Source organism: Anser brachyrhynchus (assembly GCF_964034855.1).
Source record: "Anser brachyrhynchus genome assembly, chromosome: 11".
NCBI lineage: Eukaryota > Metazoa > Chordata > Aves > Anseriformes > Anatidae > Anser > Anser brachyrhynchus.
Genome location: NC_137706.1, coordinates 10,030,689 through 10,049,649, shown reverse-complemented (window position 1 = coordinate 10,049,649; position 18,961 = coordinate 10,030,689). Strand labels below are relative to the sequence as shown.

Genomic DNA, 18,961 nt, shown 5'->3' with positions numbered 1-18,961 from the left:
GTGCACAAGCTGCTAACGTAATTAAGTGCTTAATAGCACAGGGACACTCGTCTTCGGGCTAAGAGAGTTCAGAGAGGAATTGGGTACGTGGCTGGATGTGCTCCCTGGAAAACTTTGACTGGGCCTTCAGGGCCACCAAGAAGACAGAGGTGTTTGAAGTTACTACAATGACTGTTATGAAAAGGGACAGAACAAGTATCTAGAAGGGCTCAGAGTCGGCACGTCAATAAAGCCATTTGGGGTCACAGCCATCAGGCTTGCTCCTACTGTCTGATCCTCCTTTGGAAGCAGCCAGCGCTGGTAGCACTGGGATCAGAATAGAACTAGGAACGGCTGTGTTTGGTTTAGCTCTCTTGTTGAACCAAGCTTACACTGAGCCTAGACTTGGAGTTTAGTTCACACTCTATAGACTCCTCTGCTGTACAGAAATGATCAATAAGGCTCAGAGTCATGCACCTGGAAATTATCTATTTCATTTCTAAAGTAAGCAACAACAACATTTAACTACTGTGTCATGAAGCACAGTCTCCAAGAAACTTATCTTCACTTCAGCGGCAAGTCAATATTATCCAGCAGGCCTTACAACAACACTCATTTTCATTCTTGAAGGCACACACAGCCTAAATACAGTTCCTAATTTATTTGTTTGGGCTTTTTAAAGATTTTCCCCAGGTTCTAGTGTAAACAATACACAATCACATGATGTTGCTGTGACTCAACCAGAGTGAGGACTTAATTTTTTTCTGGATCTCATACTTTGATGAGGAGTCTCACAAAGGACCCTCAGTGCCCAACACTGGTGCTCCAATCCCCACCAAATGTTTCACACGTAGAGATGCCAATGCACTGTGGTCTCACAATGCCAAGATTTCATCAGCTCTACATCGTATACTGCACGGCTGTTACTGTTACACTGTGAGGTATCATAAATAATTTACAAACAGATGCACTTGTCACAGCAAATAGACAAAGTGCACAGAACAAACCGATTACCGGGTTCGGTTGCTTATACCTGAAGATGAGACATTCAGAAAGCTGCTGTCGCTCTTCTAGTCAGTCACACCAATTAGCATGGTATTTATATTTTTCTTATTAACCTCTTGAGTACCAAATAAACCTAACTCCCTTGACTATAAAAAGGCAACAGCAAACTAACAGGACTCAAACACAAGGGAGAGAATTGTGCCTTCCTTTAAAGCAGATCACCACAATACCAGTGAAGTCAGTGGAGTGACTCTGGATTCCCAACGATGCAGTGAAGGAAACTGCTGGGTTTGCCAAAGGAGGGCATCCCCATGCTGCTTGTCCATCTATCTGACCAATTACAGTCAAAATCATGGAAATGTTTTAGAAAAAAAAATGGATTTGCCTCAAAGTTCCTCAAAATCTAGCTCTGGTAAGAATTGTTCAGCCTAAGCCCATGCTGCGGACCAGACTGAGCTGCTGCAGAACAATGTCGCTGTAGTGAAGCAACTCATGGATTCGTTAAACTCTCAGCAGGAAAATCAAAGGGTAGAAGATAACTCAAAAGCCCTGCCTGCACAGATTCTCTCTCCTTGGTGAGAACCTAACACTCTGAAGCACCTCTAAACATGTTTACGATCCCAGCCATTACACATGGGCAGACAGGGCCACAAACCAGCAGCCTGCAATTCTCAGAAACATTCAGCAGAGGCTGATGGCAACTGGCTTTTGTGTAAGCCAAGTTATCCACTAAGGAGGTTTTCAAAAATGTCATCAACCATCTCCTTCTTGCTCTCAAAGTGCCATGCCCCTGCAGGCAAAGTATCATGCAGTCCTTGGCGTAGTATAGAAGTACAGTAGGTGCTGGTAGACACTCAGCCATGAGATAGGTCCGTGTGCTTCTGAGAGCAAGGCCGCGTCATACAGCAATATGCATTAATACTGTACAAATCCATGTTGCAGTCTTCCTTATTAAGGGTCTGAGATGATGCTGCATCTTTCCTAGTCAATTAATCTAGATAATCGCACAATAGCAGGAAGTCTGGAAGCAGTGTGTACGTTATTACTGAAAATAAATAACCTCCCAGCCATCTTTAATTTGCCCACAGGGGATACAGGAGGAAATATGCACAAAGAAAATTATTTTTCCCAAGTTTCAAATTAATGGCATGAGACAGATGTGGCCAGACACACACAGATGCAAAGGTAAGTGGCTTTCCTCAGAGATCTTTGGATTTTCCTGCCTCTTATGTCTGCGTTAGCTGGTGATTTCAGTACTAAGCGGCAAGTGGGGACGACGACAGCAGCGGCCAGGACTGCTCACAGTTCCAGTGAGCTCTGCACACACAACCCCAGTAAAATGCTTTCTGTCTGACTGCTGCCCTGGTCTCTTGTAGTCAGGCATGGTCATACCACACTGAGTTGTGCTGCATCCTGAGCTACAGGTTGGTGTGCACAGTATTCCAGCACAGCAAATTCACCTGCCTTTACAACATAAACTTTCTAGAAGTTAAAATTTAACTCTTAGGATTCCACAGTTCCTGCACATTGCATCTACATGGGAAGTATGATCTGCTCAGGGTGGCATCGCTGGATTTACACTGAATAGATTCTCAGGGTCCGCAGCACCTCAGAGGTCTAGTACCATCCATGTGTCATTTTGTATTTACACTGAGGAACACTTTTCACTCCCTGTAAATTATTGGCCAGAATGAGTAACAGTGCATGCGATGTATGTAAGGGCAAGCACCAGCTATTAATAACCTATGTTTTCTGTATTTCTGCGCTTCCTTTCACCCAGCGATTCCACAGAGCTGATGGTGATGAAATTGGCTGCGCTGCACCCATGAGAAGCAGAGTTATTATCCCTGTCTTGCAAATAGAGAAGCCATGTGGCAAAATTGAGAGAATGGGATTTGTCCACTGAAGTCTGAGGCTAAGCACGGACTACAACCTGAACTTGATTCTTGAGTCTCACCAGACTGGAAACTATTCTTATGGCTTGACAAAGGGTCCAACAGAGATTTGTATCATTGGCGTCTTCCTCTGATATCCTGTCTCCTCTCCTCTCTTCCTATTTTCAAGAGCCTACATAAAAAATTAATAAATATGAATGTATTGTTTTATTATAGCTGACTTAGTGCAACTGAGTAGCTCCCAGCATGGGGAACAGCCAGCACTATATAAAACAGTTGTCTTGTTTGAACACACTTGTTTTCAATACTGCATCCTACTTCTATGCCACTTCTTGGAGCTGAAAATCACATTTTAACATGCACTGCTACCTTTGAATGGTTAATTCCAAATATATTATTTAGTTCTAACAGAATGTGTATGAGAATTAGTGTGGGCAAAAGCAATTCAAGAGTATATGCTCATTGAACATATTTGGTGTCATGCAGTTGATTTGATACGAGGAATGCTTCATAGGTATTAGTTTGTGGGCTTTGACAAGCAAGTTGGATCAGCTTTCTGTTCTGTCTAGTGCATAATTTAACAGCAGGCAAGGAATGTGGCTTTCAGATGTAATTTTTCTGTTAAATAAACCTTGATCTTTCAAAACAATTCTATGGTGCAGTATAACCGTTTCTAGAGCACGAGCTCAGGAGGGATAGTGACCACTGGACTGAAAATAACAAACTGCAGGGGTTAGCTTGGTCAGCATCGTTGCGTCAGTCTAGCATTCACAGACCGCTCCTGAACAGGGCACATCTGTGGCCTTAACTTCTGTTCTCCTTGCTTGGTAGTGCTTGCACTGTCAAGAGAAAATAGACTTGGGCAACCTCACCTTTAAATTAACAAAGCTTTTTGGATGTTTTCAGCTTCTGCCGTAAGGCAGCCAACTCAGGGTTGAGCTGAGGAGCTGCCTGACAGTGCACAGGAAGGAAGCAAAAATAAAAAGGCATCTAACTGAAAATGCCAGGGAGCCAGGATATCCTCACCAGCGATGAATTTAGCTCAGACACCTTGTCGAACCTTCCTAACCTTACAAGAGCACATCTTTAATGAACATCTCTCGCTAATACCAAAACCAAAGACATACCCAATTGCTCTACCAAGCCCAGGCAGGCGCAGTGCCTCAGTGCTGACTCAAGAAACAGAGTGCCACCTACTGAGTCACCAAAGTCATCTCGATCCTCCGCTTTGCATGGGGAGGAATGGCCATATTATTTCTTTAAAGAGCTGATGAAAATCTGCCCTCTTCTGCAGAGTGGCAGCTCCCTTCCCCCTCTGGACTGTATGTTGAATTATACACTGCTGTGCTCACCAGCAACTATCCTGACAGGAAAGAGGCCACACTTTAATTCCCAGGACTGCTAGTCAGGCTAGAAATAGAAATCATCTTTTGTAAAGAGCATTAGCGGATGTCAGCGTGGCTGGTGGGAGGAAAGTGTACTCCAGAAAGCAGCCATTCACATAGGTAACAGCACAGACGGGAGAAGGGAAAGAAAAAGGAGCTGGAAGAGCTCCTTCCCTGTCTCTGGAAGCATTGCTTCTTCCAGATATGAGTAGGCGTATTTCTACTGGAGAGTTACAAAGTTTGCATTATTCACAGAGATAATAGCAAGAACGTGGTGATTCATTGCTCCTAAACACACCAAAGGATACTTAACCAGCTACTGAGTCCAAGAATTCACTTGCTAGAAGTGAATTTATTTATAGTGATTTATTCAAATACCTGTGCACTTGAAAACCTCTTTGAAATGAATACCCACCAAAAAAAAAAAATTCAAATTACTTACATAAATTTTCTGTGTGCTATATAATGGGAAATGAGAAGGGGAACCTATTTAAAGAGTAAGACAAACAGTTTTAATTCCTTCTGACCAACCTATGCAAATAATCTGTATGCTCTGCCATCCTGAGTAAAACCCCTGAGAGCGCTGAGAATTAGCCGTGCACTACGACAGCACGAGGAAAAGGGCTCTGCCGTGCCCCAGCCTCCTGCAGAATTCCCTGGCCTTCTGCTCCGGCAGCGCTGGCTGCTTCTCCTTCAGGCAGAGACGGCTGCTGATCCGAACTGTTCGTCTTCCCTTTCGACTTAGTCGCCACAGTGATAATGATGCCTCAGCAGGGTACGGAAGAGTAAGGGGCACCACTGAGTTACTCAGATGGGATGCAAGTCTGCATGTGATTAACTTTCCCATCAGGAGTGCGAGGACTATTAGCTAGTCAAGAATTTGAAGTGCTTACACAAGCAGGTGTATGATTAGGGATATCTCGCAGTACAGCACCCACTACAAAGGAGGTGTATGCCTTGGGGCACTTTTGTTCCATCTAGATTTCTGAAAACTCATGTATTGCCTTTGACAAATTTTTCATAGAATTCAACTGTCAGTTTTACTTCAGGCAAGCTATTTTCTAAGGTCTCAGTTTCGCCTTTCACTTAGATTATCTCCAGTCTACATAATTGCTCACCTAATCCCCTCTGAACACCGCAGAATTCCATACCGTGTTTGGAGTTTAACACACATGCTCATATTATCATCTTCAGATATAATTACTGGATTCTGGTGAGTGGAAAATTAAGAAAGCTATTGCTTATGCAATAGTTCGGAATGGCATTTGCAGTCCAAGCAAGGTAGCACATTAGCTTTTTTATTGCTTCTCTATCATCAATTTTTAAATCTAACACTTCTCCATTAAACAATAATCAACAGCCTGCATTTTTCAAAGTTACGTCCACATGTTAATTAAATCCCAGCAGACCTACGAATTATCATCCTACGTTATCAACAGAAAGACTGTAAGATACCAAAGATTTAAGCAATGTATTCAGAACTAGCATGTAGAAAATATGGATGCCTAGTTTCAGAAGAGGTTTCCAGTTACGGTATATCCTGTAATTTGCGGTAACAGCAAAGGGGAAATTTCCATTCTCCTTCTTTGTAGAAATAAACATACACATTACTTAGCGATATTTTTATTCCAGTTATAATACTTGACAATTTGCAAACAACACGTTTGAGGCACTGATGCATTTACCCTATTATAACAGAACACATTATGATTTATTCCCTTTCTTTAACTTACAAAGCATAATGCATTACATTAATATCAGTTAGACTAAATTATTAGTTCTCTGATAATACCTATGATACACCCACTCTATTGTGAGGCTTCTTGAAGAGATGAAGATTTGCAGTATGGATGTTGTTATAGGAGGACTCCAAAGACTGGAGGACAAGTAAAGCAGCCCTTAGGCCAGGGGCAGGCTACCAGGGAAGGCATTTGTACCACGCCATGGCACAATGCTCTGAGTGAAGGAGGAGTTGGGGGGCTGCCGGTACAGCCCCTGCTGCCAGTGCCCAGTGGCCTCTGGAGCAGCCAGAGCAGACCATGGGCAGCTTTCTTCTTGCTGGCACAAGTCTTGGACCTTGTGTTTTCCACTGGCTCTGGACAAAAACTGCAAAATGTGATGTGAGCTCATTAGCAGCGGAGTGGCCTTTTTCTTCAAGCATTAGCTAAGAAGAAACAGCACAGCCGGCACCTTGCACAGGGAAATCTCACTCCCTGCGGTTCTGGGTGGCTGTGACAGCCAGCACTGACGTGGGAGCTGCCAGAGGAGCCACACAAAACAGATTTACCAAGAGAGAGGCATTTCTACAGCCTCCATCTGGTACCACCGGTCAGTTTAAAACAGGCTTTGTGAATCAGCCCAGGCAGGCAGCCCTGCCGCTCTGTGGCTGTATCAGGACAACTTCGCTCCCTTCCTTATTTTTCTGTCTCAGAAACCCCAAGCGCTTTCTCATCCTTGCACTGAAATGTACCAGTCATGAACCAAAGCCTCGCTAAGAAAAGCACTGTTCAAGCATGCCAAAAAAATGGAATCTTGCCCCAAAACCTGCTGACACACCTTCTCATAAGTGTTTTAACACTCAAATTTAACTTTGTATCATCTGCTCCCCTAATCTGAGGGAGTTTAAGTGGCTTGGCTAGGACAACAGCACTCCAACCATTAGATAGTGCTGTCTTTCACTCAAGTTCCTCCAAATGCCATGTGTGTGAACTACGCAGCAAGTGGCATCACTAAGCTCGGTTTCATGCAGACCTAACAAACCTTGCAGGGTGTTGTTTCATTACAGTCTGAGGCATGTCAGGACAGAGGAGTTCACGAGGCTGCAGCGCTGCCGCCTGGCTTGCACACGTCCTGGGATAATGAGACTTCTGGACATCTAATCTGTAAAGTCAACATCTACCACCTAATCCTGCAGAGTGCTTAACAGAAACTGTACAAGCATTTTCGAGAGTTTTATGTGCAATATGCCATTCAATAAATGCAAATGTATTGGAACACTTACACCTACTCCTTGGCCTGCAGACATACTGTATCACACAGAAACAATATGCTCCTGCATTTCATTTCCAACAATGCTGAAACAGAAACATGTCACAAGAACAAGAAAAGCCACAGTGGATTCTGCTCAAAGTAGTCAACTGACCACTCTCCTGAACTGACGCTGCCTTCCTGCCTGCAGATACCTGCCTAACATATTAAGTGGTATTTTAAATCTGCACTTAGAATCCAGCCTCCTCAGAAAGGTAAAAATAAATGCACAGACAGAAGCAGAGGTAGCCACAAGAGACCTTGTTTGTTCTGGCTCTAAATTTGGAGTACAGAGGCCAATACAGCACACCTCCCATTTCCAACTAAAAACAGCATTGGTGATACTTTCTCACTTGTCTGGACACAGCTATTACTAGCTCATGGAGAATTCCCCTGTAATGAGCTGCAAAAGCAGTGAGATTTTTGTGCGTATTAACTGTTGGAAAGCTTATTCCCTTTCTTCCTTGAAGGCCTGAAGGAAGAACATTTACACACCAGACCTAGACAATTTATTGTTCTCATAGCACCGTTGCCCAGGAGGAGGTGATCAAAGATACAAATTGTTATGCAGGGGGAATTCATCGCCAGGAGTGGCTGGAGATACCACTGGGAAGTTAATACAGTACAGATTCCGTGGGAAATTTATACGCATGAGCTTTCTGTAGATGGAAACCAGCCCAGTGCAGCTGCTGGCAAACCAGGCTCTAACCTGCTGGATGGGCTCCTCTCCCTGCTGCAGGTACGAGATCATTTCAGCCTCCCCAAGGAAGGGAGGTGCAGGCAGAATACACAGCAGCTGCTGGTGCTCTGGGATTACCTCCTACACAGCCACATCACTGCACAAGATGTGCTGTTCTCCATCCCATGCCCTTCTCATCAAACTTCATCAGAGGGAACCTGCAACACCACAGTCCCCCAGAGTTAAAACTTAAGTACAATTTTCTATTTGTAGCATTTAACCAAAACTGCAGGAACCCTTGCGCTCATGGCAGACAGCCTAAGCCAGAGCTTAACCCTTTCTTCACATCCCACTCTACTGCACTTTTAAGTATGTCGATTCCCCCTCCTCAGCCCCACATGCCAAATCCCAAAGGTTTTCAAGGTGTTAGATGTGTATTGATTTCATAGAGCTCCCAGCATACATTATGCATGAGACTGACATGCTAAGGGCCTGGCAATGCCACATTGTTTGATCTTCTGAAATCTCTTGCTTGTATGAATATGGAAAAGTTCCTCTTTGTTTGCTGTCCATTGATCCAGACGTTGACCCTTCTTTGTGTGCATTTATCTCTGATGATTTAATAATGAAAAAGACCAATAAACTGAGGAAAGGAATGAAGTCCCTTTAGGGGGACCTATTGCCACGGAAACATGCCATATGTTGTTGTTGCAGGGAACGGACAGGTCAATAAGGCTGCAGCTTCCAAGTCATCATGAATGTGTTGTGGAATGTAAAAGACTAAAGCAGAAAGACATGCACAAATTATGGCATTATGAAGTTCAGACTCTGACCCACACCCAAGGTCTAGCACGACTCAAATTCAAATGGTTGGGCAGTCTGTTTCAAATGGATCTGCACTAGGGAGCTCCGAGTTGTCTCAAAAAGCAGGAACACTGGGCCAAAGTTTTAATTTGTACCCAAGCAGATGAAGGAAAGGGGCCATGTCTTATTTCAGAGTGCTCAGGCTGCCATTTCTTGGAGACATACAGGTAGACATCTCAAAGCCTGCTTCTCTGAATCTTATCTTCCACGCTTACTTGCCAGAGTATAAACAGCAACTCACACAGGATTCGGTGCTGCAGGCACAGACTTCGCATATACAGAGACAATACAGATGGATGGATGCACGCATACCTGTTCAGAGTAAACACTACAGCAAGAGTGGCAGAGAACATATGACACCAACTGAGCTAACACACGTCTTCCACCAACTTAGCATCCCGCTGAGTTACAGGGATGACAGGCTGGCCTGTTAACTGTTTTGCAGTGCCATAGCTCCCTTGACATAATATGAGTCTACTTGAGATGAGGATGTCAGTCTCACCACCAGGAACCCAAATTTACTAAAATTAAACACTAAAATAGGGCAGAGAGATTACGTGAGTCACATATCTATCAGAATCACAGAAACACAGTTTAGAAATTGGAGGACAGTGGAGGGAACATTGCTCTTTCTGCTAGCTGCTATTTTGCATTGGATTGACAAATTCGTGTCCACATGCTCTGCGGTAGTCCACAAAGAGGTGACAACCGCATGCAGCAAACAGTTAAGTCATCTGCCAGCCTGAGAAAAAGACTTCTAGCCACCCGAGATGCTAAAAATGTCTCTCCTAGGTATTGCTATGCTACAGCTTGGTGCTGTTTAGAAATCACGATTCCAGCCCATTCTGCCCAAACGGAAAGCAGGGTGAAACACAAGGTCTCTTCTGACACCATTCCCAAGCTCTCACAGAGGCTCCTGGGGACATTTGGGGCACCCACCATAACCTTTGAAGCATGCACCATCACAGTACCGTCTCCACAACACCTTACAGTGGGCTTAAGCAGCCTTCGAAACAACTTTATGCGCAGTTTGGCTGAGTAGGTGGTCATTTACATCCAGTTTCAATGAAAGACCAGCGAACAGAGCTGTTGCTCAGCTGCATGAAGCAATTTACTCAATAAGATGCATCTCAGTCTTCCTGCAGGATGAGGCACACGTGCTCTCTCACGTGCTTTCTTCAACATCTAAAGTTACCAGGATTTATGGCTGGGACAAGCAACAGCATCTGCCAGACATGGGTACCTGCGTACGCTTACCCCTTCGCCTCTGTGACAGCCGTGGATGTGCCACAAGGGGCCAGGGGAAAAATTCAATCTTTTTTTACCTTTTGAGTGCTGAGATGGAAATCCAAAATGCTGCCAGAGAGAGGTAATGGAAAGTGGTTTGTTTTTTTTCCGTGGTCTGTTTGAATGCCCATGTTCAAATCTGTGTTACTCTGAAGGCCCAAAGCTTCCTAAACCACATGCTCACCAAGGAGAGAGAAAGCTGGAGTGACAGAACATGTTCCGGGCAGGTAGCTTTTGTCCCTGAAAAGAACACTTTACCTCAGACCTTGTGGTTATGCAGCACAGGGAGAAGCAGACCTGGAAGAGAGTTAACTCCCAACTTACACTCCCAAGTCAAATGCCTTCTTTGACAAGCATTGCTTCTGGGTCAAAAACACTTTGGCCAGCACAGATGACAACTCTGGTGCAAATTTTCTGCCTACTCTGTGACCAAAAGTATGGCTTCAAGTGTTACAGGCTGAGGAAATGCCAAAGGAGCAATGTGTAAGAGCGCTCTTCCATGGGGAAGAGCAGATGGGGTGGAGGGGAGTAGGACATGTTAAAGGGTAACGAGGCAGTGACTAGGTGTGTTTCAGTTTCAAAGGCAGAAAATATTTTTCCTTCCTAACTCCTTCTGGCTGCTAATATCAGACTCTTGTTTGCATTGAGTTATTTGGGCTGGAGTAGAGCAAAATGAATCCTCAAAAAGACTAATGCTGCTGGGACTTTGGGGCTACTCAGGTATCTAACACCCCAGACAAGAGATGAATGACCTTCTAAAAATGCAACAGTTAAGAAAAAAAAACAAGTCCAGTAGCCTCTGATTATTTTAGGTCTCAGCAGAAGCATATTGTGCAACGGCTATGCTTATCTAAGGCATCCATGTGAATCCACTATCCCCTCTAAACGTCGGGTGCTGAATTAATTACTGCATGTACTGAAGCAGCACATAGCTCACAGGGGATCTTTGCCTTTTGGTCTCTGAACTCTTTATGGCAGGGGCCAAGGTCTCACCATCAGCATCTGCCAGCCAGGGAAACTAAGGCACAGAGCAGCAGCCACTTCTTCAGGGCCTCCCTCACACACAGGTCCACAAAAGAAGGGAGGACAGAGGCCAGGAATCCCAACATTCACTCCAGGGTCTTAAGGGCACTCAGATCAACTCAGGACTTAGCACTTGAAGTCCACAGAAAGGCAGTTCCTCCCGCAAGGAGCCTCTGTGTTCCAAAGCCCTTTTCAGTGTCTTAGAAACATTTATTCGTCGTCTGTTCCTGACTTTCAAACTTTGGTAGAGAGGGCACGTCCTTGTTGCGTGGTGGGGATTCTCCTCCAACAAAGCTCTAATCCAGGCTGCAGGTCTCAGTGACCCACACAGCCCTCTCTCTGCACCTCTTTGTTCCAGTCAAGAGACCTCCCTGAGCAAGTTGTCACTGCAGCCCCTTCTTTCCTCACCATTCAGAACGCCCACTCCAATCAACGGGAGCTTGCATAACCACTCTCCTTAAAACCACAAAAAGCAGGCAAACACTGGTTGTAAAACACAGCAGCTTGCTGTAACTCTACCACAACATCGAGTGCTCCTCCAATATATATAGTACTTTTCTGCCAGAGGCATCCAGACAAATAGTGATGGGCACCATTAAAAAATGCTTAGATAAATCTTTTCCAGTATGGGCTGGGCTTGATCTGCTCTATTTAAGTCAGTGGAACACAGCCATTGAGCCCTGGGGGAGCAAGTGCCAGCCCTAAATCATTTCTTTGATTAATTGTTCTTGGGAAGGAAGAATTCATTAAGCATTCAGCTCAGCAATTAGAAATAAATATATTTTTAGAATGAACAACCTGCCAGAAACAAGTTGTTTCAGAAAGATACTCAGATTGATGCAGCCCATTTCCCATCAATACATACCGAGGAGGCTTCAGCCTGCCAGGTCCCGTCCTAAGCCAGAGGGACTTTGCAGGAGAAGGGAGCACAGCCCTGTCCCTTAGAACTAGTTGTATGTCTGCACAAGTCCAGTTCACATTCTGTGAGCAACTCTCTAGGAAATAGTGTCGTTTCTCTGTATACTAGTTTTCCAGACATAAAATGGGAATAAATATCCTTGCTATTTCACAGAAATATTACAAAGCTATCTCTACAAACAGCTGGGACAGTGCAGATTTGACAGTGATGAAAAGACAGAAGAAAAAAAAACCCACCTGTCAGACATGCAACACAGTGAAAGTGAAGTAACAATCTCTTTAGAGCTTTTGGACATATAAGCAACCTATTTCCCACAGAATTCAGGTGTAACTGAAACATGCAAGTAGCTTTGTTGACACACTAAACAATTATCAGATGAACAGAGGGACAGGTACCTGTGCCAAGCCAGTGATAGCTGAGCGCTTCCCTGTCTGTTTAAGGTGCAGACCCAACAACAAATGAGGTGTAAATGTATATTTTAAATCTACCTGATTCTGTCTTACGTCAATCACTACAAGCTCTGAATCTGCCTACAAATAAGCTCATAGCCCTTGGCAACATGCAAAAGTGTTCAGAAAACAAAAGAGGAACAAGAAGCAAGTCTCTCCGTTCTCTCAGCGTCTGCCCACCCAGCCCCTTGTGGCTGCAGACATGGGCAGCGATTGCCAGTGGTGGTGCTCCTGAAGGAGGCACAGTGCTGCAAGGCAGGGGCTCACCTCACAGCTCCAGCAGCAGGGCTCGGTGAGGACGAGGTCTGTTCACCCCCAAAGCCCAGAGAAGAACGTGCAAGTGAGAGCAATGGCACTTGGTGCACACCACAGCCCCGTCCCCAGTCTAGAAGGATGTACTTCAGGTCCCGAGGCTGGAGAAGAAACCCCCAAAGGACCTAAACCTGCTGTATTGAAAGTTACAACCACAAAGACCATCCCAAGCTTCAAACTGCTGTGTCTTAAAAGGAAAGACATATCTTATCCTTTGCTTTCAGTGCCTGGAGGCAAGTCTGTTCCCTGCCCTGTTTTGGGTACCTATGATGGCAGCAATGTCTCAATGAATTCCAGCTTTTTCAAAAAGCAATCTAAGAACATATTCTCAAAGGACTTCTCTGAGACATGAAATACACCTGTAGTTTTTTACTTTTGTGCATGCAGACTGGAATTTCAAGGCCGCTGTAGCAGGTGCTGACTTCACCTTTGATTTCAGCAGGAGCAGGGACGTGCTCGGGTATTGTGTAAATTAGCCAGGAACTTGTGTATTTCAGTAATGCTTGATTAGGTGAATTCTATGTTTGTTTGTTTGTTTGTTTTTTCTTTTTCTTTTAATTTTTAGTTAATGCAGTCCTTCTGTTTAAGAAAGCTTAGTAGTAGGGCTAGGGTTTTCCCCACCATTCTTTCAAATTCATCCCACCAGAAGTATATGCGATATGACTCAGCCCACCTGGCTGGCACTCAGCAGATCACAGAAAGGCTGCTCAAGAGAAGTAAAAAGATGGTTCTGCCATGAGGGAACCTGGGAGGATGCTCAGCAAGTCATTCAAAACAACATCCTCGGCCATCCCTGGTCCCACTGGGGCAGAGGTGCCCAAGAACATGGAAGGATCTGGATCTTCCACTCTCTGATCCTCCTGCCACGCAGAGAGAATACGGTCCCCAGTTCAGGGGGTACCTGGAAACTACAAAGCTCTCATGTGCTACAGTGGTGGGGCCACATAACTGCCTTGGCAGGTGAGCTTAAACTGAGAACCAGCAATCGTTAAGGTACCTGTTCTCTGAAATTTTCCATTCAGCTGCCCCCATAAGGCTTGACCGGCACAGAGGAGAGTGGAATCGGGAGAAGTTGCTTCAAAAGTTCAAAATTCAAACTAAATCCCCACCACTTTGAATTTTAAAGCCTTTCCTTGATTCTTTCTCTTTGTGCTCAGAAGCCGGAGCAGAAGGTCTTTCCGCTGGAGTCCACACAAAGCAGAGAGCAGATTAGCTCTGCTCTCGAGTATATCCAAAAACATTTTAGCCCATTAGATATTTCATTGTAAATTAGGGATCTCCTTTATGAAAGACATCACTGAATCAGAAATAGCTATTTTGTGGGCGATGAGCAGAAAATTCAGTGCTCTAAAATACTTCCACTGTAGCAACAGAGAGCTAGCCTCACTAAATCCGGCTTGGAAGATCCCCTTCACGAGCACCAAAATGTGAATGCAATCCCGTATCTCTCCCTGTGGTGTGACGTTAGCAGGTCTCAGACAGCGCTCGTGCGGTGCCCAGATGTGCCCAGCGGTATGGGTACGTGAGAGGCCAGAAGCAGCTCCCAGGAGAGAAGCTGATTCCCAGTGCCACCCCACTGGCTGCAATGGGTTCTCACCAAGGAATTTTGCTCCATATGTTCACTGATTAAAACCTAACTCCAAAGAAATGACAATATATCCTTCTGCATACACAAGAGCCCCAGAGTGTGAAGAAATAATTGCCTCCAGCACTGTAGAAAAGCCAGAGCTGGAGTGAAATGCAGCAATTAGGCAGTGCACGGCAGAACACCGCACAGTTGCTGCTTCAGGGCAGGGTCTGAATAAACTCGAGTACACCGTTTGAGCTGTATGGGAATTACCTGGCTGCTTATGAAAAGCAGTAGTTTGCTCTGTCAAAAGCCATGGGTTTTGAACCATCAGGGTAGTTTGTAATACTACAAAACTATCTGATTTGGAATATTTTCCCTTTCTCTCTCTGAGCTAAGCAGGAGCATACCCATTTTTCCTTTGCAAAACAGTGGGCAAAGAGTGTGCGAGGAATCCTCTCCCCTCCTCCTGTGACCTGCTGTAGGAAAGTTGTTCCAGCTCAAACGCCTGCGAGCAGCGGTACAGCTGACCAGGCGGCTTTTCCCTTACTGGACTACAGATCTCAGTAGCCAAGTCTGGGGAAGATACAAGTTTCCATATGTCCATCCCCACCCGAAAAAGGCGCTCTCTCCTTGAAAACCACAGCCCCTAGGATGTGTGCAGAAGGAAGGCCTGCAGCCCACTGGTGGGACAAGCTGAGGACTAACATCAAGGCATCTTGTTCAGCTCTTTCACAGCTTGTCTCCACACATCTTATCTAAAGACTAGAAAGAAATGCTGATGGCCTACCATTACTGAGAAGATGTGTGTGTGATGATTGCACTAGAGGAAGTGTTTAAGAACGGCTCAGCCTCGTGAAAATAAAACCCTCCAGCGGCTGCCAAAAGCTCAGTCCCAGAAGGGTTACAGTTCCCAACCCCCCAGGTGGGCATGGCTTCCATGCCTCGGCATCTGCAGCAGGATGCAATGCTCATGGATGGGCACTGCCTTTCTTCTCTGCGCACAGCCCAATGCCTCCATCATCTCCTGCCCACCACAGGGTGCTCTGCCTTGCACAGAGGGTTGTGCTGACCCGGGGATTGAGCTTTGGAGAAATGTCACTGCTTTTTGTTCCTCTTTCAGTTATGGGAGACAGAGGACTGGAGACATCTGAGGTGCTTTATGGTGGGAAGAAGAGAGATAAAGAGACGCTGGTAGCCTAGGTGTGGGAATTATCCTCCTGTGGTGCCGGGGAGAGTGTTCCTTGTACAGATGTTTGACATGCTCAGCTCTGCTTTGCACTTCTCACTCACATATCTCTCACGAGGTGGTGTATTATTAGATGCACCCCCGATGTTACGTATTAATTTCCAAAGCAGACTCATTCACACACATATAACACATCCACCCACATGCAGTAATGCTTAGACAGACACAAAACCATCCAGCAGCCAATTATTTGGGGTGGGAACAGCTTGCATTAGCTCATGATGAAGCTTAGCCTTAATTCTACTGAGCTAGAGAGGCTGGGAGCTGTGCGTTGGTCTCCTGACTGACTGCAGATCTCAGAGCAGGGCAGACGATGTCAAGGCAAATCTTTTTTTGTCTGCAGTGCAGATTTGGCTGTGTGAATTTACTTGCAGATGAGGCTTCCAGATCCCCTGTTCAAAAGCACAAGCCCTAGGCCATACCCACATCTGCCACCGCTAGCCTAAATTCCCCTTGGTGCTGCAAAAGGAGCACACAACCAGCAGCACTGCCCTTGTCTAGGACCTATGCTCTGGCCGCCTCTCCACCAATGCATGTAGCCAACAAGAAGCAGGAGGAATTCACCCCGTTTGGGTGCTGGATGAGGATTGTCCATGGTGCAAAGCGGAGCCCAGTCATAATGGGAATTCACCGACATGCTCTGAACGACGTTACTTTATGTGGTGTTTTGCAAAACTGAGGACCAGAAGCTTCCCAAAGCAGTCAGGGCTGAGCCAACAGACCCTGCCAGATCCGAAGCTTAATTAAAGTATGCCTTTGACCCAGAAACTTGCTCCAACTCCCAAGCATGGGGCACGCCCCTCAGTTGCTCTCTAACCAGAGCACACACAGTGTGTCACCTTAACCGGGGCTGACATGATCTGAAGCACACCTGGGCATGCACTAAAAGGCAAGGGGCAGAACTGATCGTCCAAAAGATTCAGCAGTTGCTGAGCTCAGATGCTGTTTTCTAAAGCTGCTGTGCCAGAGGAAGAGACACCTTGCCAGCTCCTGTGCCAGACCTTCCATCCAGGAGTGTTTACTGAAGTCAAGTTGTTGCATCTCCCAAGGAGAAAAGCAGCACGCCTTGCAATACACATGACCAGTGAGGAAAAGTTGGAACATTTTCTTTTTACAGCATCTCCAAACCCCGTGCAGGGGCTGCATAATTCTCATTACAGACACAAAAGACAAAATTCTCATCTCCATTCCCTGTCCAGACTTTTTACCTACATTTTTTCCAACCTAGTTCCAAACATGCTACACAATATAGCATCATACGTGGAACTGTAAAGGTGCTGGCAATAAGTAACCATTATTCAGAAATCACTTAACAGTGCATGGATCTACTAATTTTTGTGGTCCTAACAACAAATGGACAAGAGATGTAACCAAATCTTCAGCAGCACTCAGAGTAGTATAGTCATGAAGAAATTCTCACGGAACTGCCTTCTAAACCATATACCCTTGCTGACATCTACTCTGAATCTTCTGTTATGTTAAAATGTTTTAAGAGGTCTACAGCCTCTTCCCTGGCCCCTAGCGGTACCATGGCTCCATTGCCAAAGTTGGAGAAATCAAGGCACAAAGAGCATTGTGTTCATGGTTCCTCATAGTGTCAAAACCAGATGCCTGACCTGCCTTCCAGTTTGTCCTTGTACCTGCTACACATTGCTCATGGTCCAAAAGGCATCCGCAACTAAACAAGCATGGGAAAGCAATACAAATGAGTTTGTGTTGGCATCAAAGAGAACAGCCCATAATCTGTGGTCTACACTGGTCCTTCCTCCTCCCCTTCCCAGTAATTCACGGAAAATCAGGGATGGAAACAAATGTTCCACTTGTTATTAATAAATGCGTAACTTGTGCATGCATTAGTGCTTTAAGGCAAAGAGGGAAAGATCAAGCACCAAGAATTTGTGCTTAACGAAAGCAGGTTTGCCATCATTAAAAAAGCTGCAGAGAGTCAGCCAGTGTTATCATTTGTTATCGCTCTGCCTGTCAGGAGAGCCAGTCCAAACCCTGACACTGCCAGGCAGCGTCACCTTTGCACTGCTTCCCTACGCCTAATGCAACTGCGGTGCCTCTGCAGAGCTGCAGGATGTCACTGCGCTCGCTCAGCCCACACCCTGGGCTCTGCACTATCCCTCCAGCCTACTCACGAATGGGGACAGAGGTGAGACCACCAGGAGCGGGATAGGATAAACTGGGGCCTCCACCACCTCCTGTCCCCTGGAGATGGGCACGTACGCATGCATGCACCAAGTCCTCTGCAGATGAGCCATCGCGCCAGTAACAATGTTAGTGCTGTGATGAGTTAGCACCTTGTCCTGAAATCACGTGCAAAGCCACGGCTGGGAGGAAGGGACTTATTAATGTGGAGTCCCCGAGTCTTTGGAATGTAGCTGTTATCTCCCTCGCAAGCTCCAGAGTGCTGATAACTTTGCAAGGCATTTCTTTCCCACACCCAGACAAATCCAACTGTGCGCCACCAGGCTTTCCATCCCCAAACATCAGACTGTAACAGTGCCCTGCAGCTCTGACTAGGAAAACGGGATCCCATCAGAGCCCCTCTGCATACAGTCTCACTGGAGCTGTGTGCAGGATGAGGAGTTACTCAGCGTACAGCTGCCGATCTCCCGGCAGTCACCAGAAGCTGGAGCACAACTGTGAAAAGGGAAAAAAAAAAAGGAGTTATAGCTCCTACACTAGGATCAGCTGGCAACCTGCAGCACCTCTCCTGCCTCTAAGCTCTTTCACAGTAGATGCATAAACACAGACAACCTCTCTGTCCAAAGAGGCAAAGATTTAAATCCTTAATTAGCACATTTGGACAAGTCACCACAAATGAGATTAGCTTTTGTGCATCGCTGGGGAAGCAGTTGTGCCCCTATAATGTCCAAGGGGTGGGCCCTCAAGCTGACCTTGGAATTCCCCTTTGAATGCTCATCCGCTGTGCTCTCACTCGCAGCATCTTCCCCTGCTGCATGCAGCGTCTCTTCAGGAGTTAACAGCCTGGTTTACTACAGCCTGGTGCTCAAACTAGGCACGGGGTGACCATTTTGATGTCAGCCGCTGTGAATATACTGCACGGAATGAATAATTTCAATTTGTAAAGGGACTTCCCAGGTAGCCAACCATTCAGCAAGGAAAAGGGGCAGAAAAAAGTCTCTGTAATAGCACCTTGTTAGCCCAGCACACATCTGCTTTCTCTTCTGTATTTCTGGAGTCCTAACTGCTTTGTCTGCTGACAAAACCCAGGTTTTAGTGCTGTCAGCACTGCAGAGCTGTAGAGCCACGCAGAGCCAAGCCGCGTTCTCATCTGCCTTGTACATCACCAAA

General features: G+C 45.7%; 1 protein-coding gene across 7 annotated transcripts in view; it reads right to left on the bottom strand.

The window, feature by feature from the left end:
• HCN4 (hyperpolarization activated cyclic nucleotide gated potassium channel 4) overlaps positions 1-18,961 on the bottom strand; it is a 160,646-nt gene that overhangs the window by 84,732 nt on the left and 56,953 nt on the right. The gene's annotated exons all lie outside the window — the stretch shown is intronic.